Raw genomic sequence first — 25,250 nt, forward strand, 5'->3', positions numbered from 1 at the left:
GGGTGATCAGTTGAGTTGTGCATTAATTTTCATCATTAATGTGCGTGCTGTCAATGGGAAACCACTTGCCAACGCCTAGACACACTTTACTGGAACTCAAAAGTTTTTTCTGCAATGTTCTCAAATAATCTTTGAATCATAAATATGTCAATTCAATGTCTTTATTTTCTTTTGTTTTCTTGTTTGCATTTTTGAATCGTATGAATTAACTTCATTCATCTTGGTACAAATTTGCTTGCGTCTGTGTATATGGCCCTACGTCATGACACTTGACGACGTTAATTACAAAATGAAATGGTTTTCAATGCCAAATCCTCAAAGCATTTTGGGGCCTGCGATCCCTCGTCAAGGGTCTCAACAAAGTATTTATTCTGGAACTTATGAATTTTGCTTTGTACCACAGTTATTTCAGTGGCAGGAAGAGTAATATTTACAGAAAAACTGAACTTCCATGGGTTTTCCAGGAGCACCATCATATGCTAAAATCTTTATGGCCACATTCAAAGCAGATTGAGTGTTACAGAATGAGCAATGACAGGAATATTTGGTCATGCACAAACGGTTCATTGACAATATTTTATTTATATGGAGGGGCAGTCCCCAAATATTAGAGGACAAAATTATTTAGGAAAGTGTAAAAAAAACTTTGGGTTCAAGTAAAGTGTGACTGGGCTTTGGCGAGTGGTTTCCCACTGCCAGCACATATGTTGGTTGTGTAAAAAGTGCAAAACAAGAGTTTACACATACCTGGATAGCACAGGGAGGTCAAAGCAGATCCTTTACATTACAGAGAACATAGTAGTGCACAAATGGAACATTGTTCATTAATTTTGACCATCTACATATCCTTGGAAGGGTGATGTGGTTAAAGCAACACTATTACATTACATGTTTAGTACCACAACTGACATTGACCATGACCACCCCTCCGACCCAAACATAAAAGGATCATCATAGTGCAGAGACTTGATTACAGCAATGTATGTTCAAGGATAGGTAGTGTACAGTTTTTTACACAATTTGCCTCCCATCTATTTTACTGAAATAACCTTCTATTGAGTCATCCTTTAGAAAATAACTAAAAACAAAGTTGCTAATTGTTGTATCATGGTAGTTTCAGTCTTGGATTTTCCCCTCTTTTTGTTTTCTTTTAGCCTAACTGGTTGCCGTGATGCACTAGTTAACTTCACCAGATTAATTTAAAATGTCCCTCTGATGTTATCCATGTTAGCGTGGTGGGTCCACCACTACTAGCATTAAGAAGGCCCTTTTCAAAGCCCTGAAATAAGGTATCAAACAATTATAGGAGAGGTAGCAGCCATTGCTTTATCTACCCAGGTAAGAAAAGAAGGTTTTGGGAAGCAGGTATTGTTCTTTTTTGCTATATGTTGATGTACTTCATTAGCGGTCACTAGTTACTGAAAGTAGGGAAAGGGCATTCATAGTACGCAAATATTACTGACACTGGGAGTGGGGGTGCTGCCCAGCCTCATTAAGCAAGGGTGGGAGGGTTGTGATGGTCACCCATATTCTGTTTTACAACAATGTTTTAAGTGGGGGTTCTGGACTGGATGAGGTAAGGTAAGTAGAGTTGGTAGCATGCACATGGAAAGGGAGATTGTATAGGGAAATATTGCAAACTTAAAAGGGAAGGTGATGGACACAGTGAAACAATTGGTTTCCAATCGAACAGGCACACAGAAGAACATCCTTGGTCATTGTTGTGTTGGTAGTACTTCCTCGTCAACTGTGTGTGATGCTATTCTGCTAAACAGTAATGCAAAGACAGATATTTATGATGATAAACAAAAATCCATTGAATTTCTTCAACAAAAATGTAGAAAAGCCCCACACTCTCCTCCAACAGGCCAACCCCTTCACCCACACCCAACATACCCCAAAACACCCCACCCCAAGTGTCTTTGTCACTCTCCCCTCCCACAAGTACCATCCCTCATAAAAAGAAATCAAACTTCAAAGCCTACACCCAACGCAATAGTTTCTGCTGTACACGCTTTATCACTTCCAGGTCCTGCATGATTTGATGGAGGAGGGCAGAGTTAGTGATTGGGGTGGTGGTTAGGGTGTGGCTTGGGTGCTGGGTACCTCTGCTGCCTGTGGTGGCAGCAATATCATTGCCAAAGTCCCTCTGACTAGTAGCCAGAGGCATCAGTGGCTGCCTCCTCCTCCTCAAGTACCACCAGCTGGCAGTACACCACAGCAGATGACTCCATTTTCAGGAGGTGCAGCTGAGCAGCAGTATCCCACCAGTAGGGAGCTTCTGGGGCAGTTCATCCAGCAGGAGTAGCTAGATGATCAAACGAGAAAGAAAATACCATGAATTGTATTACTTATTGCAGTGTAAATTAGCCATTACATTTCTGTTACCATAGGGCAATTGGAATATTTTTATGTGATTCTTGGTCAGAGGGCCCATTTTTCCCAAACATACTTCCCACAATGCAGTAGTAGTAAATGAGATGAATTAATCCATGATGATCACCACCAAAATCAAAAATATGATTAAAAAGGATGAAAAGTTAAAATGATTTCATGTGGTGACACCTGCAGTACTGACTCACTCATTCACCGTCACAGCTCATTCATTGACACACTTAACGTGTTTTAATGAATGAGCTGCCAAATATAATATGTATTGCCATTGATGAGTATGGCAACTATGATTAATGCTACACAATTTATCTGACTATAACCTGCTACACTAATAGAGAAAAACAGGAGTGCAAGAATGTTTTTGGAACAGCTAGAAGCATGTCATAGTAATTCTTCCTTCTACTTATTCAGCACCTTGGGCACCTCACACCTTCACACCTGCCCACATGCCTTGATACCCTCTCAGGTGATTAGTGCACTATACAAATCAATGTAATGTAATGTAACGTAACATTACATAACATAACAACATACCGCGCTGTGGATGGCCTTCAGTTATGTGCAGTGTAATGTTGCCCATCCACCAGGCTCTGCTCCCAACCTCCCACTGCGCATGGCTTATGGCCAAAAATGGGTTGGCTGCATGGCCTGCCCAAACTCTCCCAGGCACACATGGCTGAATATAAGTTTTGTGTTTAAAATTGGAAGGGGACATGTGGCCGCTCTCCTCAACCCGCAATAAGGCCCCAGGGACCCCATCCTCTGGGGCCAATAATTAAAATAAATCTGAGGGGGTGCCTGGCCTTTCGACCCGAGTCTAAATGAGGATTCGGTGTTACATTGAGATATTAGGCCTGGTTGAGAAACACCATCTTGACATGCTTACTTTCTTAAGTTGCCTTCTTTCCCCTTAAACACAGTGTCATTTGACACACATTAATTTAAGTGCAGACACAGGATAACATTCGTCGAACTCAGTTTCCTTACAATACAACTTTGTGAGCACCATATTGGAGACCTTGAACACTGCAAAAAGGGTAAGTTCAGCACACAAGATATTATTTGTTTTTTACTGCTAGGCAACTGAGCTATCAGTATAGAATAAACAATAGCGGACTGAATGAGGCTTCGGCATGGTAACATGGAGGATGCTATTAAATATATGACATTAAGCCTTTGCTTATTCTGAGGAGCATTTTGCTAGCACTGAGAGGTTAGTCCAAGCCGAAATTTCAGCTCAGATGATTCCTGTCACGTAATGTGATGGATGCTGTCCTACTCTACATCAAGATGGGCAGCTTGCTGACACTTACCCACAGGTAATGGTGAGTTAGATCACCTGGACAGGGATTTGCAGATCCACTCACATTAGACACAATAGGATAAAATGCGCTAGGTAAGAGAACACTATATGACAGTACTTGTATGCAAGCTTTTAGTTTCCTGTAATCTGCAAAATGGTTGAATTGTTCATCATTTTCACCATTCTCATAATGCTTATGACATTATGCTGTTTCCTTCTATTAATCATTGCAGTGGACGTAGTTTGCTCAAGAATAACAATGGTTCAATAAATAAATGAACATTCACAATTGTTTCACACTTACAGTGCAACTGACATTCCAAATAACTTTACGGCTTACTAAGCACATGAAATACCATAGCTATTCCTATTTTTCGACATCTGGCCCAAGATGATTCCCATCCCCATTCTTTCTTTTATTCCCTCGCTGGGCTTTAGATTTAAAAACTGAGATTGCCTTGTCTTGTGTATCGCTTCGATGGAGAAGGCAGAGACATAGGCCACCACACACTCAGGACAGAACCTTACTTGCATTAATAATATTTACTAGATAAATAATTCATCATGTTGTAGTAGAATGAAGAGTCTGTTAAGTACATTTGATAATGTATTGTTAGGGGGGCCATTTTGCATCAATGCTTGCCTTTCATATAGTGGGAAGTACCATCTTATTTTCCTTTTGTTATATTAAGTCGATAAATTTTGGTTCTTCTGAGACCAGTGAAGTATATTTGACAAATCTAAACTAAAATTACTAATCCACAAATTATTTTTATGTTATCATCAACACTACAGGTCTAACTCTTTTGGCTGAAATAAATCTAAACATATTGTTGACATCAACTAGAAGAAGCACTACTGCATACTGTCTGTTCCAATGGCAAACAAGAAGACTTAAAGTGACAATAAATCCTGTCAGAGCTGTTCAAGTTGCACAATCACAATTGGCTACACTGGACATCAGTCCACAAACAATCAATGGAGTCATTGGTAAAATTCACATCAGATGAGAGGCATATTGTTCTGTATTCCACAAAAAACAAGTCAGCTTGAAGCAGTGGTTCTGCATGCGGGACCCCAAGAAAAACACAGAATTCTTACAATTTGCTTACCAATGGGGATGTCTCTCTTAGTGGAAGACTGCACCACTCGGGGTACAGTCTTTGCTGCAGTATATACCAGAACACATGGTACACCCTCATTAGCTGTTTTGCCAGAGGTGCTTAAACAATTCAAAATGATTATGGGCAGCCCCTGGATTTGGGGATGTAACTGATGGACAATTTTGCCGCAGTGTCCACCATCATGTTGAGTAACATTACAGGGGAAGCAGCAGCATTTGCGGTAAGCCAACAACTCACTAACTTGACTCTGAGAGAGCAGGAGCACGAGTTACCTAAAAGTTTGAGAAAACCTATGCAACAATTGGACAAGATAATTCAGGAGCCAGATCTAGCAAACCACAATTAAAGAGTAAATCTGAAAAGGATAACTCAAAACAAGCTCCCGAATCTTCTAAAAATAAGTGAGATAATACGAAACATGAAGAAAAGATTAGGTCAAAGGGTGGATCTCCTCAACAGGAGGCCACTGAAAAGCTCTATAACCTGCGTAACCGTGACAATATTAAGATGCCTAACAGGTATCAGGAAACTGATACACGTTCAACTGGTTCCTTTCAGGGTTCATCACAAAAATACTCAAAGAAAGGCGGACCGTCAGAGCGCAGATCAGAGGAGTAAATAAATATGAAGAAGGACTCACAATGCTCACCTGACTATATAATAACAAAGGAAGATATACCTAAACAGTCAAAGCCTCAATTCAAAAAGAAAAGGTAGCTGGACTGAAAGTCAAGCATGCCACAAATATTGAGAACACTGCTTCTGAGTGGGGAGTGGGCTTTGTCCATGCTGGACAGCGTGGCTGGAGTCACAATAGTTCACCGGAACCTGATGGATTGTCTGGTGGCAGTAGCATTGAGTGACTATATCCAAGTGGAAACACCAGATATGAAGGTAAGTGTCCTACATAATGTATACGAGATTCAACTCCAAGTGTAGGGGGACATACCGAGATACATTAATGTTCTCTTTTGGGAGACCTTGTTATTTGGATACAAGAATCTCTGGGCCAAAAAGGATTGGCCACCTGAATTTGTGATGGATTGCTCAGAGGGTGAAATAGTATTTTTACCTGCCTTTTCCAACCTCATCCCTGATGCAGTTAAAAATTCATACTCCAGGGTGTGGGCTTTAGCACTACCTCCTGCTTTAAATCACAACCATGTGGGGAGGGATGACGGCTCCCCTTATCATGTTATACCAGTGAGATCAGCCCCACAACCTCAAAAACAAGACCCCAGTAAAAATGAGACTTGGAAACAAGTTAGAGTTATACTTACACAGCTGAATACCAAGGTGTAATAGAAAGTTTCACCACCCACTATGAATAATACTTTTTTTCCAGCAATGAAACTACACCATTTATATTGTATAGTATTAGATTACAGATACCTGAACACGGCTACATGTACATTTTCTGTACAAAACGCGCATAGTGGGGCACTAATGAATAACATCGTGCAAAAGAAATACAAAACCACACTAAATATCTTGAATGGATTTTTCTCCCAAAACAAAGCACCTGCAAGCAGAATTTGACTGTTTTTCGTGAGCTTGAGTCTCAAAAGCAGTTTTGTTGTTTGCCTCAAGGGTATAAGACCAGCCTGGGGTTGTTTTCAGACTGGGTTAAAGAAATTTTGTAACAATATGATGACTAGGCATTGCCCTATGTTGGTGACAACTGTGTGATGACCTTCCCACACACTTGGCAAGAGTGGAACACATAGTTTTGTGATTTTCTCACATGGGCTACAAATTCAATAAAAAAAATAAAAAGCAGCCTACCTCAGTGTCCTATATTTAGGATATGAGCTGTCAAGTGAACGCAAAAGCCTAGCAGCACATTTCCTAGAGCAGTGTACGCTTGTACAACCATCAAACACCTTAAAGAAATTCCAATCCATATTGGGTTTTCTAAAATGTTGGCTGAACTTACATTCCAGATTACGCAGAGCAGGCAAAACTCTTCTACGATTTGAGACGTCCAGACGTTTCAAGCACACATTGGGCAACTGTACACACACAACTTTTATGTTCAGTACCAGCTGCCATAATAGGTTCAACAGAATTCCACACATGTGTAAATACAATGAACTTGGTGATACAAATCATTTTGGGTGCATCAGGATATGCCCATGTTACATTAACGAGGGAGACACTGTACCAGTTGCATATACATCTCATTTATACACCAATGCTGAGATGCGTTTTTCACTGACAGAAAATATTTTGATGGTGGTGCAGACTGCTGAAGTGAGAGAAAGATCTTAGGCTCAGGGGAAATGCATAATTTTTGCGACTACGGTTCCAGCTCTTGAGGCTGTCACAAATGCCAGCGTTCCTATCGCTAAGGTTTTACATCCACGATGGATACATTGGGCCAACTTTCTCACTGCAACAGGTGTAGACTACTGATTTTAGTCTACGCTACAAACACAAGCATACCTGCAATACAAAAATGAATACCCTCTGCCTAATAAAGTAATGCCTCTTGATCAGTATGATTACATAATCTATACTAAATGTACTGCAGAGCCTGCTGTAGGGACAAAACACAAATACTCAGCAGCATGTGACGCTGTTGAGGGTAGAATTGAGAATGGTGAATTACGCCCTCACAAAAGCAACACACAGTCACTAGGTGATTGTACAGCGCAGCTTGAAGAATTCAGGGCTCTAATTCTGGCACTGCAGATTATGGATCCCGGATTCCCCAGACTAATTGTGTGTGATTCGCTTTATTGTTTCCAGTTTTACAACAAGTGCTTACACTATTGTAGCCAGAATGGGATCATAGATTCTGAAGAGTAGAAATAAAGCACAAAACACTTTGGGGACACGTGGCAAAGCTTAAAGATTGTTTGCCACAGACTCATGTAATACACACATTGAATTATCAGCAGGTAGGAATACAAGTTGTAGGGAATTTCATGGCTGAGAAATCGGCAAAAGCAACAGTGCATACTGCTGTGGTCGGTGCAATTACTCTTTCAAGTACGGGGATCGATTGCGACATCATGATGGCTTTCAACACTATGTGTGATGGATCCCACTCACAGAAAGGCTTTCCCACAAAGTACCCCTACCAGATGAGTGCGCAAAACATTCAGTTTGCTCAGATTTCCAGAGTGGGAACAAATGCAGTAGCCACATTCCATCTGGACCAAGGTCTGGCATTTGCCTTATAGGCTTACAGAGACACAATGGGAAAATTGGGTGTTGCATGTGGTACTCCTCCCCCTATTATGGGAAATGTGGTAATGGAGAGGAGGAACCAGGACTTAAAGCAGTCTCTAACATCAAGGGTACTAGTACAGGCCGCAGTTGGGTTCATCACCCTTACTTTGTTCAGAGAGCCCTAAAACATCTTGCTAGAAAGTCTCTAAGTGGTCAAACTCACTATGAGGTACTGTTTGGGGTTAACATGTGGGTACCAGACTTCGACAGTCACAGTACAGTGGCGGCTGAAACACCAATTGACATCAATGAATTTTTGGACATTTTACAGGATCTGAACAACTTTCAAGAGGCTCAGGGCAACATCCAGCAGAAATGTTATGCTACTGGTGAAACGAAGGAAGCATCAGCAACTCGTGGTTGGATCCCCAAGATTGGTGAACTGGTTTGAGAGAAAATAGTGAACAAGAAAGAATTCGGGTCATCTTACAGAGCACCTGTAACTGTGCTGCACTTTGGAGGTATGAGTACTGCACTTCTACCATCCCTTGTTAGTTGGAAAAACAAGGGAATTGTGTCAATAGATCTTGTTAAACCACACTTTGTGGCCGGCTCTACACAGTAGGTCAAAAGGGCTCCTAGGTAGTTACTTGCCTCTTCTCACTACCTTACAGGAAGTCCCAATGAAAGCTTTAATAAAAGATGATGTCTCTTCTCCCTTCCAGGGGACAGCTAACACTGAAGTATCACATCTTCCTGTTACATCAATACACTCTTTGCAAACATCCTGAACAGAAACACAGATTTCAATTTGACAAACAGACAAAGAAGGGGTTTACCGCAACATACCACCACATGAGTCTACTTCCAGCTCTCCAAAGCATCCAGAGGTACCAAAAATATATCGAACAGCCTCTGGCTGCTTCTTTGACTATGATGACTTTTCTTCTGATTCATCTGACCCACCACTGCTACCACTTTAAGATAGACTGTGTGAATTCTACTTTTTGCTGAAAAATACATACTTTATCCCACCATGGATATATAGTTAGAATACAATTTCTTTACCTGTCCTTTTTCTCTGGATTGGTATTTTGACACTATTTGTCTTCATTATCAATGAACACTATCAACCAGAATGCTCTGCTATTGAACTGGTGAACTTTGGTTTGAATCCCTATTCATCATCACACCAATTGCAAGGATAACTTTCCCTAGTGAACATTTGATCTGTTCTGGTTCCTGATTAAATTGTGTGGGATAAGGTATCCTAATGTATTTTTGCTCCTACTGAACTGATTCAAATTCCATATGTATTTAAAATGTATTTGCATGATTTATCACCCCTAGTTCTATCTTTGATTATTGGGACATTGATGTAGTACGTGAAATGCTAGATGATCTGCAGCATTCAACTGGTTTTAATAATAATGAGATGTATGAGTGCACAGCTAATTATGATGAAATGTTCTGTTTTCACCATTATGATCACAATTTCCTGCATAAAGCAAGTACTCCACCTGCTGTATTTAATTATACACAATGGAAACAATATCCTACACCACCGAAGGGTAGCTCAATAGCATTTGCACAGATGTGTGCATAATTTTCATGTCATATTGTAGCAGACCCAAAGTCTTATTGTTGCAAATTTACACCATCACGGGCTCAGAAAACTATGCTCACTAGCACAAAGCAATATATTCTGCATCCATTGTTTCCCAATTGTCTACACAAGGGTTTGACTTTTGGAAAGACAATGTTGACTTAAAATCGATTTGGGTAAGTAAAGATTGGCAGATTCAGGGAACTGAGGACCTATTTAGAGCTTACCGTATACCACAGCAAATGATTTTCCTGAACAAAAAAGCTTCAAACATCCAGTCTTGGCTTGGCTAAGATAACAGATTTAAATACACAAAACATTCCCACATTTGCATGGTTTGTGAACTGGCAACGATTCACAAATTACTTGGAGGAAACATTAGACATCATGCTTCATAATGGCTCCTACAATTCTGCAGACACCAATCAGAGGACATAGTTAGTGTGTCCTTTAGCAACTAAAGGATAATAGGCTTGTTTTCTGGGTGGAACCAATGGGTTTAAGGTCAGTAGGCCAGACCCAAGATATGCACAGAAACAACTCTTGAGGATGGTAACAACTTACATTGTTGGGAAGCTGTGCCTTGATTGTTTAAAAACCTCAACATTGTCTCAGGTGAAACAACACTTGTCCCTGCTTACTGATGACATGGGCTTCTGGACGTTTTACTAAATACTCAAAGACCAGTTCGAAAGGATTTTCCGTATGCAATATACAATGATGTGTGGAACATTTCACAGCAGGATGCTGCTGTGAGATTGCTTAAAATTGACAGGGCAAATACAGAAAGGGCTCTGGCAGTAGTAGATAATGGTATGACTACTCTATCAGCCAGAACGTACTCTCTGGGTAACATAGTGTCATCTGCAATTGACATCATTCATGTGCCATCCCAGCTTAGAGCTATGTGTTACTGAGTTGGACTCTGTAGGCACTTCGAGATGGTTGTGTTGCATGGCAACACTTTAATGCCAATAGTTGTTTTTGCCATATAATCTTACCAAAGAACAAACAGTCATGGCAAAAAAAATGCAACCTATGCCATGTTACACATATAATAGCTGGAGAAACTGCCATTCAGTGTTGCTGAAACACCTTCTGTGGATTGGATAATCCACTGATTTATTTCTCTGACCATTTCAAAATTTCTCTTCAAATACTGCTTACAACACCATCAAGTGGGCAGATATGAAGTGCTAGGAGATGAGTTTGTACATGAGTCATGGATCTTACTTAAGTTCTGTTGTCAGAATAGGGATTCTGAGGTTTTTTTTTTTAGCAGGACTGACTATGAGTGTACCTTGGGACATTCCTTATTTTGCAGGGATATTTCGCTTCATGGCGCATTTATTGCATCTCTGTCAAACTTGACATGCCAATTGAATGTTTCCCCTGCTGCTATGATCGATTCCGGCTTTTAGATTATTCTCGAATGAGAGCTATTTGATGCTCAATGATTAATGTTCCTGTAGGATGAGACTGGTTGTTGTCTATCTGGTAATGGTCTCTGCGGGTGTGAATTGCTGTACAAAAGTACGGTTTCCACCTCCGGTCACACGCAGTTAAGGATACAACAGTTTGGCCATCGATATAGCTTACAAATGTGCCCTTTGAAGCTTTAAGCACACTGAAAGCCTTATTGTTCCTGAAAAGTGTGGCCTTAACGTAATGTAATGTAATGTAAAAATTACTTATAAAGCGCGACATACACCGGACGGTTTCTTGGCGCTATTTACTTTATTCAGCAGGAGGCAGAAGGCGGGGAGAGAAGAATTTAAGAGTAAATGCCATGGAAGAGGTGGGTTTTTAGGAGAGACCTGAAATGAAGATGAGAGGGAGAGAGTCTCAGTTCCAGCGGCAGAGAGTTCCAAAAAGAGGGTGCCAAAAAGGAAAATCTGAGACCTCCGTGTTTTTTGCGCTTGAAGCGAGGAATCTGAAGGACCGCAAACTGAGAGGAGCGGAGGTTCCTGGAGGGGGTATAAGGATGCAAGAGGGAGGAAATGAAGGGCGGACCGGTGCCAGCCAGAGATTTATGAGTCAGGCAGCCAAGTTTGAACTTGCAGCGCTCCGAGACAGGAGGGCCTTAAGGAGAGGACGAACGTGGTGATGTTTTGGTTGGTGGTGGATAAGGCGAGCTACCTGGTTCTGAATCAGCTGCAATCTGTTGATTTGGTAATGTGGGATGCCAACGTACAAGGCATTGGCGTAGTCGATCCGAGAGATGACTAACGCCAGCAGAACCAGGGTGAGGGCTTCAGTAGTCAGAAAGTGGGCTATTTTCCGGATCTTCCGGAGCTGAAAGAAACAGGAGGACACAGTGGCACTGACCTGGTGCTTCATTGAGAGATCTTGGGAGATGTAAACCCCAAGGCTTTTCACTTTGTCAGCAGGGTGGGGGGAGGGCCGAGGGAGAGGGGCCAGAAGGTGGAGTTCCAGGGATTGGATAGGCCTCCGACAAGAACGAGCTCCGTCTTGTCGGGATTGAGTTTAAGATGGTGAGTGCTCATCCAGTTGCTGATATGGCAAAGGGTGGACTGGAAATCTTGAGCCGCTTCGTCCGAGGAGTCGAGATTGAAAACGAGCTGTATGTCATCTGCATAGTTAAATGCAGTGACATTCCTGCTGCGGAGGGAGCGGATCAAGGGGGTGAGGTAAAGGTTAAAGAGAAGGGGTGACAGGGATGAACCCTGCGGCACACCGCAGGTGACTCTCGTACGGGTTGCCGTGAACTGGGAAAGACGGACCGATTGATGGCGGTCCGCAAGGAAGGAACAAACCCAATTAAGGGCCGTCCCGCTGATGCCTGCCTCTTTGACACGGTCGACTAAGATGGTATGATCGACCGTGTCAAAGGCCGCTGACAGATCTAAGAGCAACAAGGCTTGACTGATGTTGGAGTCAGCGCCTCTGCGAAGTTCCTCCATAACAGAGAGGATAACCGCCTCTGTCGAATGGGCAGGTCTAAACCCAGCTTGCTGGGAGTCCAAAAAATTGGAGTCCTCGATGAAGGAGCTGAGGGCGCTGGTCACATGCGTCTCAAGTACCTTGCTCAGGTAAGGTAGAAGGGAAATAGGGCGGAAGTTGCCCAAGACCGTGGGGTCGGCGTTGGTTTTTTTTAATATGGGGACCACTTCGGCGTTCTTGAACTGACTGGGGACCACGCCAAGCAGGAGAGAGTTGTTCAGGAGGGCCAGTGGAGGGCCAGGGCAGGTCGAAAAGGCGGTCCGGAGAATTGCCGGAGGGCAGCAGTCAGTGGGGGAACCAGATGAGACTTTGTGGAGCAGGGGGAAGAAGTCTTCTTTGGGTATAGGAGGGAGCTGTGTCAGGGAGCAAGAGTTGAGAAAGGGGGCGGCCTCTGGGAGGGACATTACTGGGGCCCCAGAAGAGATGCTATTTTTGATTTTACAAATTTTGTCTATGAAGAAGTGGTTAAGGGAATCGCAGAGTGCCTGAGAGGGAAGGGGTTTGATGGTCACTCTGTCCGGATGTGAGAGTTCCTCCACAATAGCAAAGATGCCTTTAGATTTTTGCGCAGAGTTGAGAATTTTTGTGGAGAAATAGGCAGATTTTGCAGCTGAGATTGCATGTTTATATTCTCCGGATAGTTTTAGGAAGTGGGCTTTTTCTAAGGGGTCGTAGTTTCGGCGCCAGCGGCGCCCGGCTTGGCGAAGTCTCAGTTTAAGAGATTTAAGGCTGTCAGAAAACCAGCGATGTGCAACATGAGGGCGCTTACATCGAATAGACTTAAGGGGGGCGACTTTGTCGCTGGCAGATTCCAACCAGTCGACAAGTGCGGCTTCCTGAGAGTCTAAAGGACCTAGGCCGGGCGAGGCTGAAGATGTTAGGGAGGAGAGAAAGAGGTCGAGGTTAGCTTTGTTCCAGTTACGGGCCAGGAGGCTAGCGCCTCGACTGCGGGGGGGCGGTGGGGGGACCAGAAGAAGGAGAGAGATTAAGAAATGGTCCGACCAAGAGCAAGGAAGGATCGTGAGTGACTTGATTTCAAGATTATAAGTCCAGACCTGATCCAGGGTGTGGCCTTTGGAATGAGTGGCTGTGTGGACATGTTGATGGCCATTAAGGCCGCTTAATAGATCGGTGAAAGCCAAAGAGTGAGGGCTTTCATGTGGGTCAGATGGCCAGTAATTAAAGTCTCCTAGGACCAGGAGTTTGGAGTTATTGAGTGTGAGCTGGGATAGAAGATCGCCAAAGAGGGAGGGGAAGTTAGGCATGGGTTGAGGGGGACGGTATACCAAGACACAGGTAAGAGGGGACACCGAGGATTTGAGTCTAATAGCCAGGCAGTCAGCCTGGGGAATGGTGAGTAAAGCGAGGGAAGAGAATCTGAGAGGGAGTTTAATAATAGCGGCTACGCCACCTCCGGATTTGCCAGTTGGTCGGTTGGCTTGAAGAATATAATACCCCGGAGGGATAGCTGCCAAAATGTCGGGGGAGGAGTCCTCATTCAGCCAGGTCTCAGTTAGGAACAAGATGTCGGGACGATCTGAGTCCAAAAGATGGTAAATGTCATGTTGGTGACTGACAAGAGACCGGGTGTTGAGGTATGCAACTGCTAGCTCCATGTTGGCAGGTGACTGAGCAGGCCGGGTTATAGAGGGTGGGAAGGAGGCAATGTGCTCATGGGTAATGGAGGATGAAAGGGCCCTGAGCTCTGGAAAAACACTACGAGCGTTGAAAATCCCCAGTTGGAGTAGTTTTGAATAACTGGAGGGTTCCAGCGGCCAGAGAGAGTGTAATGCAACAGGTCCCTAGGGGCATAAGATGTAATTTGGGCAGAGTAACGGGCCCCAGGCCCCTGCCGGCCGCGGACGGGCGCAGACGGGCTTGCCTTAGGCGAGCCTTCGGCGCGCCGTCGACGCGCCCGCAGCGCCCGCCCGCTGCGCGGACGGGAGAGTGCCAACCTTATATTCAATAGATTGCGTGACGTAAGCGTCCAACAACTGGACCGCTCTCGTGATCGTTCCTCCAAGATGTCTACCCTCCTGCCGGTGCCAGCAGCTAACTCGGCTGCGCCGATGAGGAAATAGCAACGAGGTTTCTCGAAGCAGCGAGAGCATAGACAGCAATGGCAACTGGTAAAAATAAACAGTTTAAAATATAGTACACAGTTTAAAAATATGTTCTCTAAATAGCGAGTGGGTGCCTAATAAGCTGAAGAGTCACAGGGAGAGAAAGAGCCCCCGGCTTCCGCCTCAGGGGTGAACAAAGCAGGAATGAGCCCAACTAGTAAGTAGTAAATATACCTGACCTGCCGTGACGAAAGCGTCCAACAACTGGACCGCTCTCGTGATCGTTCCCCCAAGATGTCTACCCTCCTGCCGGCGCCAGCAGCTAACTTGGCTGCGCCGGTCAGGAAATAGTAACGAGGTTTCTCGAAGCAGCGAGAGCATAGACAGCAATGGCAACAGGTAAAAATAAACAGTTTAAAATATAGTACACAGTTTAAAAATATGTTCTCTAAATAGCGAGTGGGTGCCTAATAAGCTGAAGAGTCACAGGGAGAGAAAGAGCCCCCGGCTTCCGCCTCAGGGGTGAACAAAGCAGGAATGAGCCCAACTAGTAAGTAGTAAATATACCTGACCTGCCGTGACGAAAGCGTCCAACAACTGGACCGCTCTCGTGATCGTTCCCCCAAGATGTCTACCCTCCTGCCGGCGCCAGCAGCTAACTCGGCTGCGCCGGTCAGGAAATAGCAACGAGGTTTCTCGAAGCAGCGAGAGCATAGACAGCAATGGCAACAGGTAAAAATAAACAGTTTAAAATATAGTACACAGTTTAAAAATATGTTCTCTAAATAGCGAGTGGGTGCCTAATAAGCTGAAGAGTCACAGGGAGAGAAAGAGCCCCCGGCTTCCGCCTCAGGGTGAACAAAGCAGGAATGAGCCCAACTAGTAAGTAGTAAATATACCTGACCTGCCGTGACGAAAGCGTCCAACAACTGGACCGCTCTCGTGATCGTTCCCCCAAGATGTCTACCCTCCTGCCGGCGCCAGCAGCTAACTTGGCTGCGCCGGTCAGGAAATAGCAACGAGGTTTCTCGAAGCAGCGAGAGCATAGACAGCAATGGCAACAGGTAAAAATAAACAGTTTAAAATATAGTTCACAGTTTAAAAATATGTTCTCTAAATAGCGAGTGGGTGCCTAATAAGCTGAAGAGTCACAGGGAGAGAAAGAGCCCCCGGCTTCCGCCTCAGGGGTGAACAAAGCAGGAGATCTGCACAGGAGATGTTTGATCTTCAATTTGCAAGGTCCTCTTGTGAGATATAGTCCTATTCTGCCCTCATTTTCCACACCATTATGAGAAGCTATTGCATCAAATTTTTAACATGTCTATTAGGATGGGAGTAGCTCAATTTCTTAAGTCAGTTGGCTCCGGGTTGGTTAGCACTTTTTCAAACAGTCTTCAGAGTTATTCTGTCATTTATACAATCCATGCTTTGAAGCCTTTTAAAGGGTTGCCACTTGTCCTGATCCTAGGTTGTCGGAACCCTCCTTAAATTTTTCTGTTCCGCAATGGATGTCTCACTACAAGTTCAAGTCAAATGCGGATACCACTACCACACCCGTTCCTATGCCGTGAATGGATGATACAGTGCTTTTGCACAGCCTTACTTCATCAACTGAATGAACATTGGTTCTTGTCCTTTTGGCCTTTCTGGCTACACTGAGTGCTGTTCACTTTTGAGTGTTGCCTGGACATATGCTTGGGATCCCAGTTGGTTTAACTACTGGTCATTGCACTACTGGTGGACTCATTGACAGCACACTTCTACTGTTGCGCTTCGCGCTTGTCATTGTTGTTCCTAAATGCAAATTACAAGCCGTCCTGGGATGCTTCTGCTACTGCTGATTCGGATCCTGGCTCTTTATCAGCGTAAGCAAAACTGGCTGTTCATCACTTGGCGGACGTTGCAGTGGATGGATGGGAACAACTTTTCTCTATAGACCTTATATGTTGGGTACCTCTGGGTTCATCGTCTGCGGTTGATGGGAGCAGCAAGGTTTTTATCTACTACTCGGAACATATAAACAATGTGACCATTTTAGGTGTGGGAACATTTTTTAATTTGATCTTGTTTTGACATCCTAAATTGTTTCTTAAATTGTTCATACACTGCCTTTTAACTCATTATCATATTTCATTTATGCTTTTCAAATATGGCTTTCTGTATGTTGTTATCCTCAAACTAGCATAATGCCTTTTTATAGTTTTAAGGGTTTTATTTATGCTTTTACATGGGTTTGGCATGGTATTTCAATAGCTTTATTTTATCGTCCAAGGTGTGAATATCATGTGGGCCAAGTCCCAGGGGAATGTTTAACTATAACGTGGAGGATGACAATGCAGCAACCCCATGTCCCCGGGACTGCCACCTCCCCGGGCAACCAAGTAAACTAATTCAGGGGAGGTCCTTATGGACTCCCCTGTAGCCCGGGGACTGTCACCTCCCCAGGGCTTTATCTATAATGGAAGCAGGGGGCAGCGTGGACTACTCTGCAGCCTGAGGACCCCCCGCATCTCCCAAGGGCTTTAAATGTTAATAATGGGAGCATTTGGACCCCCCCAGCCCCAGTAGCCTCCACATCCCCTGGGCTTTATAAATGGGGGAACCATGAGTTCCCCCGCAGCCCCTGGGACCACCACCACACTGGGTCTTTGAATCTCAATGATAGGGGGTGCATGGATTCCCCTCAGCTCAGGGAAATGCCACCTCCCTAGGGCTTTCTTCAAACTAAATTCGGGGGCCATGCAGCCCCCTGCAACCCTGCAGACCGCCACCTCCTAGGGCTTTGATCCTCAATATTGGGGGGGCAACATGGTCTCTCCCGCCCTGGGGACGCAACCAATCATCCAGTGAATGTGGTTTAGTTTGAAATTGAAATGTGTATTATATATATATACCAATCTGTATTGAAGATTGAGTGGATATATAACTGTCTGGATGTAGGATTTAGTAGCTGTCTGACTGTCTGTTTAAGTGAATAATTAAAAGTGTTTCACTTAATACATGGATTAGTAACTAAACTATGTGAATGTGTGCAGCACTGTCTCTGTTGTATAACATGCTGCATCAGTTGGTCACTAACTACATGAGTGTGTATATTAGTTATTGATTAGTTGGGTGAGTATTTGTATGGGACACTGAGTTTGTGTGTGGTTGGATGGGGAGTGTGTAACTCTATGCATAGATATGTGAATGGTTGATTGACTAGGTGTATAGGTTTAAGAGTGCATGTGGAAACAGTTGTTTGGGTGACTGAGTGTATTTATTTGTGTGTTGGGGAGCGAATATATGTTTTAGTTGTACATCTTCAACAAAGTAAAAAAATAAAAGGCATTGTATGTGAGAGTTGGTGTATATAAATAAGTATGTGTAAGAGTCAGTGATTGTGAGAGTAACTATATGAATGAGTGTATAACTGTAATGGTGATTATTTAACATATTAACTATGAGTTACTATGTGTTTGAATAAATGAGGTGTTGTTGGATAATTGTGTAAGTGAGTAAATGTAAGTGTGATTAATTTTATTCATGAGTGAGTAGGATGACTGCATAACCGACTAAGATGACTGCTGATGTGTCAATTTCTATATATGTGTATAAGTGCATTTGATAGTGTTCTATTAATTAGTGACTGCATGTATAAATGATTCTGTTGTTGAATGGGTAGTTGTGTGTGTAGACTTAGGAATCAGTGAGTGGGTATGTAGTAACAGGTATTGGTGTGTCAATGGTTTCAAATATGGTACTCTGTATTTTGCAGTGAGTGATGAAAGGTTATACTAGTGTATGATGAGGTGTATCAGATTGTCATGTGGATGATGTCATCAGTGATGTCATTTGAGATGTCATCAGTGATGTCACTGACCATGTCATGAATGATGCAATATGTGACATCATCAGCAGTGCATTGCGGGTGCGCGAGTTATAGTTAGCAGAACTAACTATAACGGAGGAATTTCTATGGTTTTGTATGAGTGAAATGGCCAGCTAACTATAACACCCATGAAACCTATGTTTTTTTCTGTGAATTTCTAAGGTTTTTTAAATGCTAATTTCTAACTATAACGTCTATGAAACCTATGGTTTTTTCAGTGAATTTCAAAGGATTTTAAATGCTAATTTTTAAGTGTGATAGTAGTTATACCTATTTTTTTGTACTGGTTTTCTACAGTTTTTTAACTGTTTATTTATAAATATTTTATTCATTAAATACCATTATAGATGCAGCGCGCGCAACGAAATTCGTTTTATATATTTAAATGTGTACTTACCTCCGTTCATCCATATTCCGGTTTTTACATTTCCCCACCCTGGCTCTCCCCCGCCCCACCTCACCACCCCACGGAACTCCCTCCACGGACCACTACTGCTACTACTCACTCTCTACTACTCACTCTCTACTACTCTCTACTACTCCTCTCTCTCTACTATTCACTCTCTACTACTCACTCTCTACTACTCTCTACGACTCTCTACTACTCACTCTACTACTCTCTACCACTCACTCTCTACTATGCTACTACTCACTCTCTACTACCCTCTACTACTCTCTCTCTACTACTCACTCTCTACTACTGTACTACTCTCTACTATGCACTCTCTACCATGCTCTACTACTCACTCTTTACTACTCACTTGCTACTACTCTCTACTACTCACTCCCTACTACTCACTCTCTACAACTCTCTACTACTCTCTCTCTATTACTCTCTACTACTACTCTCTACTATTCACTCTCTACTACTCACTCTCTACTACTGTCTACTACTCACTCTACTACTCTCTACTACTCTACTACTCACTCCCTACTACTCTCTACTACTCTTTCTCTACTACTCACTCTACTACTCTCTACTACTCACTCTCTACTATTCTCTCTCTACTATTCACTCTCTACTATTCAGTCTCTACTACTCACTCTCTACTACTCCTTCTCTACTACTCACTCTTCACTACTCACTCTCTACTACTCACTCTCTACTACTCTCTACTAGACACTCTCTACTACTCACTCTCTACTACTCTACTACTCTCTACTACTCTCTCTACTACTCACTCTCTACTACTCACTCTCTACTACCCTCTCTCTATTACACTCTACTACTACTCTCTACTAGTCACTATCTACTACTCACTCTCTACTACTCTCTACTACTCACTCTACTACTGTCTACTACTCTCTACCACTCACTCTCTACTACTCTACTACTCACTCTCTACTACTCTCTACTACTCTCTCTCTTCTACTCTCTACTACTCTCTACTACTCACTCTCTACTACTCTCCCTCTACTACTCTCTCTCTACTATTCACTCTCTACTATTCACTCTCTACTACTCACTCTCTACTAGTCACTCTCTACTACTCAGTCTCTACTACTCTCTACTACTCACTCTTCACTACTCACTCTCTACTACTCGCTCTCTACTACTCTCTACTAGTCACTCTCTACTACTCACTCTCTACTACTCTACTACTCTCTCTTATACTCACTCTCTACTACTCTACTACTCTCTACTACTCACTCTCTACTACTCTACTTCTCACTCTCTACTACTCTCTCTACTAGTCACTCTCTACTACTCTCTACTACTCACTCACTACTACACACTCTCTGCTACTTGCTCTCTACTACTTGCTCTCTACTACTCGCTATCTACTACTCTCTAGAACTCACTCTACTACTCACTCTCTACTACTCTCTACTACTCACTCTACTACTCACTCGCTACTACTCTCTACCACTCACTCTCACCTACTCTCCCTCTACTACTCTCTTCTACTCTCTCTACTTCTCACTCTCTACTACTCTCTCTACTACTCACTCTCTACTACTCTCAACTACTCACTCTCTACTACACACTCTCTACTACTTGCTCTCTACTACTCGCTCTCTACTACTCTCTCTACTACTCACTCTCTACTACTCACTCTCTACTACTCACTCTCTACTACTCTCTACTACTCTCTCTCTACTACTCTCTACGACTCACTCTCTACTACTCACTCTACTACTCACTCTCTACTTCTCACTCTCCACTACTCTCTACAACTCACTCTCTACTACTCTCTCTCTCTCTACTGCTCTCTACTACTCACTGTACTACTCACTCTCTACTACTCTCTACTACTCTCTCTCTCTGCTACTCACTCTCTACTACTCTCTACTACTCACTCTCTACTACTCACTCTCTACTACTCTCTACTACTCACTCTCTACTACTCTCTACTACTCTCTACTACTCACTCTACTACTCACTCTCTATTACTCTCTACTACTCTCTACTACTCACTCTCTACTACTCACTCTCTAGTACTCACTCTCTACTACTCACTCTACTACTCTCTACTACTCACTCTCTGCTACTCACTCTACTACTCTCTACTACTCACTCTCTACTTTATATTACTCACTCTCCACTCTCTACCTCTCTACCTCTCTCTACCTCTCTCTCTACTACTCTCTACCTCTCTACCTCTACCTCTCTACCTCTACCTCTTTACCTCTACACATCTACCTCTCTACCTCTCTCTACAAGCACACATATGCACATATATATATGCATTTATATATATATGTATGTGTGTATATATATACATACATATATACACGTATATATAATCACTCTCTACTACTCTCTACTAGTCACTCTCTACTACTCACTCTCTACTACTCTACTACTCTCTACTACTCTCTCTACTACTCACTCTCTACTACTCACTCTCTACTACTCTCTCTCTATTACTCTCTACTACTACTCTCTACTAGTCACTCTCTACTACTCACTCTCTACTACTCTCTACTACTCACTCTACTACTGTCTACTACTCTCTACCACTCACTCTCTACTACTCTACTACTCACTCTCTACTACTCTCTACTACTCTCTCTCTTCTACTCTCTACTACTCTCTACTACTCACTCTCTACTACTCTCCCTCTACTACTCTCTCTCTACTATTCACTCTCTACTATTCACTCTCTACTACTCACTCTCTACTAGTCACTCTCTACTACTCAGTCTCTACTACTCTCTACTACTCACTCTTCACTACTCACTCTCTACTACTCGCTCTCTACTACTCTCTACTAGTCACTCTCTACTACTCACTCTCTACTACTCTACTACTCTCTCTTCTACTCACTCTCTACTACTCTACTACTCTCTACTACTCTCTACTACTCACTCTCTACTACTCTACTTCTCACTCTCTACTACTCTCTCTACTAGTCACTCTCTACTACTCTCTACTACTCACTCACTACTACACACTCTCTGCTACTTGCTCTCTACTACTTGCTCTCTACTACTCGCTCTCTACTACTCTCTAGTACTCACTCTACTACTCACTCTCTACTACTCACTCTACTACTCACTCGCTACTACTCTCTACCGCTCACTCTCACCTACTCTCCCTCTACTACTCTCTTCTACTCTCTCTACTTCTCACTCTCTACTACTCTCTCTACTACTCACTCTCTACTACTCTCAACTACTCACTCTCTACTACACACTCTCTACTACTTGCTCTCTACTACTCGCTCTCTACTACTCTCTCTACTACTCACTCTCTACTACTCACTCTCTACTACTCACTCTCTACTACTCTCTACTACTCTCTCTCTACTACTCTCCACGACTCACTCTCTACTACTCACTCTACTACTCACTCTCTACTTCTCACTCTCTACTACTCTCTACAACTCACTCTCTACTACTCTCTCTCTCTCTACTGCTCTCTACTACTCACTGTACTACTCACTCTCTACTACTCTCTACTACTCTCTCTCTCTGCTACTCACTCTCTACTACTCTCTACTACTCACTCTCTACTACTCACTCTCTACTACTCTCTACTACTCACTCTCTACTACTCTCTACTACTCTCTACTACTCACTCTACTACTCACTCTCTATTACTCTCTACTACTCTCTACTACTCACTCTCTACTACTCACTCTCTAGTACTCACTCTCTACTACTCACTCTACTACTCTCTACTACTCACTCTCTGCTACTCACTCTACTACTCTCTACTACTCACTCTCTACTTTATATTACTCACTCTCCACTCTCTACCTCTCTACCTCTCTCTACCTCTCTCTACCTCTCTACCTCTACCTCGCTACCTCTACCTCTTTACCTCTACACATCTACCTCTCTACCTCTCTCTACAAGCACACATATGCACATATATATATGCATTTATATATATATGTATGTGTGTATATATATGCATACATATATACACGTATATATAATCTGCATATCTATATAAATACAAATATAAATGCATGCATACATATACATATATGCATACATATGCATGTTATGTACATGAAAGTTTGAAAAACACTAATACAAGCAAAGCTAAAATGCCACCTAATTGCAAACAGAATTGCTTTAACTTAATCGAGGGCGAGACCTATTGCATTTTCAATACTTGTTTACTTTGGTTCCATCAAGAAGGCATTCAGATGTGTCACAGATTTGCCATAAATTCTGAATGGAAGCACTCTAGTTGCTCATTAGATCACTGTAGTAAAGCTACTGCTCACCAGGGAAGTCTGCTGCTGGTATTCAAAGTGTATGTTTCAGTCTGCATGTCAGAATTTTTTAATGAAATAGAAGAGGATTTGAGAAGCCAAAATGTGCCCTAAGCTTTCTTTCTGCAGCACTAATCATACTTTCTATGGCAAAATGAACCCCCTCATTTTGTTACTTTGCAAATGAAATGTTTTAAGTGTTACCACTTTATTCCAATCAAGATGGCTTCAGGTGTGCCATACTTTTGTCATAAGTAAGACTGTTAGCGCTCTAGTTGTTCTTTAGAACACTCTGGGACATTCTGTCATTGGGCTATACTTGGGCTACATCTGAGTGATATTTGTGCTACATTTGGGCTCCCTTGTCTCTGGTGGCCATCTTGGGAGACTTATTTGTTATGAAGTTTCCTAATTTCCTCATTTACTACAGTCTCCTCAGTAGGAATACTTTCAGTTGTTTACTTTGATTCCATCAAGAAGACATTCAGATGTGTCACACATTTGCCATAAATTCAGAATGTTAGCACTCTAGTTGCTCATTAGATCACTATAGTAAAGCTACTGCTCACCAGGGAAGTCTGCTGCTGGTATTGAAAGTGCATGTTTCAGTCAGCATGTCAGAGTTTTTAACGAAATAGAAGAGGATTTGAGAAGTCACTCAAAATGTGCCTTCAGTTTTCTTTCTGCAGCACTAATCATACTTTCTATGGCTAAGTGAACCCCCTCATTTTGTTCCTTTTTAAATTAAATGTTTTAAGAGTTACCACTTTATTCCAATCAAGATGGCTTCATGTGTGCCATAAATTTGTCATAAATAGTACTGTTAGCGCTCTAGTTGTTCTTTGGAACACTCTGGGAATCTGCAGTAGAAGACAAAGGAATCAACTGACAGTCTCTGCCCTTGTTGGATGTATATGTTTTACTGAGAATGTCAGACTTCATTCTCACATGACTGAGAAAGATAATGTGAATTTACAGAAAATATGCTCTCAGTTTAGCTTATAGATCACCTTCCAAACCTCTGTGGGAAAAGCATGAGAAAATAGTTTTCTCTCAAACATGATTCATGATATCCCAGCAGAAGGCTTTTTCACATGGTAAAATCACCTTAGAACATACCACAATTCCTAAAATGAGTATGGTACCATCAACAGATGATTTATAATGTAACTAAAGTCTTAAAACCTTCTATTAACTGCAATGCTTTTTAATGAGGTGTTATCATATATATTGGTCCCAAGATGGCTGTCAACACTTCTTGGATGAAGTGCTGACAGCCAATCGGATCTCACGATGAGATGTGTGGTTAGGCTTCGCCCAGATATGTATGTGATTTTACTTTAGATTTTCTCAGGAACTACTGAACGGATTTACACCATTTAAGCAAAAGGCATGACTCTGAGCCAGGGTCTACCTTTCTGACAAATTTAAGCAGTTCGGGCTGTAGCTGTGACTAAAGGTCCCTATAGAAAATTGCAATGGGAAAACACGCTTTGGGACCCCCCTTTTTTCTCAGCCCCCGCTTGACGAATCACCCCGAGACTTTCAGAATGGGAGTGGACCGGAGCCGGCCACGAGTTTTGAAAATTTCTCGAAGATTCGTCAACCGGCGCCAAAGTTATTCTAAATAGAATTTTGCGGTTTTCCTATGGATAATAGGTCCTAACTATAACTACCTACTGGCTACCACCAGAAGGTAATATATATATATATATATATATATATTATCTACTGGCGGTCACCAGTAGATAGTTATAGTTAGGACCGTGTTTCCATAGGAAATCTGAAAATTCTATTTTGAATAACTTTGGCGCTGGTTGACGAATCCTCGCGAATTTTTTAAAATAGGTGGGGCGCTCCGCTCTGCTCCTACCCTGAAAGTCTTGGGGTGATTAGTCAAGCGGGGGCCGAGAAAAAAGGGGGGTCCCAAAACGCGTTTTCCCCATGCATTTTTCCATAGGGACCTTTAGTTCAAGGTACAGCCCGAACGGCTGAACAGAATTATTTGAAATTTGGCAGAGAGGGAGTCCTCAGGTCAGGGATGTGCCTTTTGAATAACTGGAGTCAATCTGTTC

This window comes from Triturus cristatus, chromosome 12, assembly GCF_964204655.1.
Source record: "Triturus cristatus chromosome 12, aTriCri1.1, whole genome shotgun sequence".
In the NCBI taxonomy this organism is placed as follows: domain Eukaryota; kingdom Metazoa; phylum Chordata; class Amphibia; order Caudata; family Salamandridae; genus Triturus; species Triturus cristatus.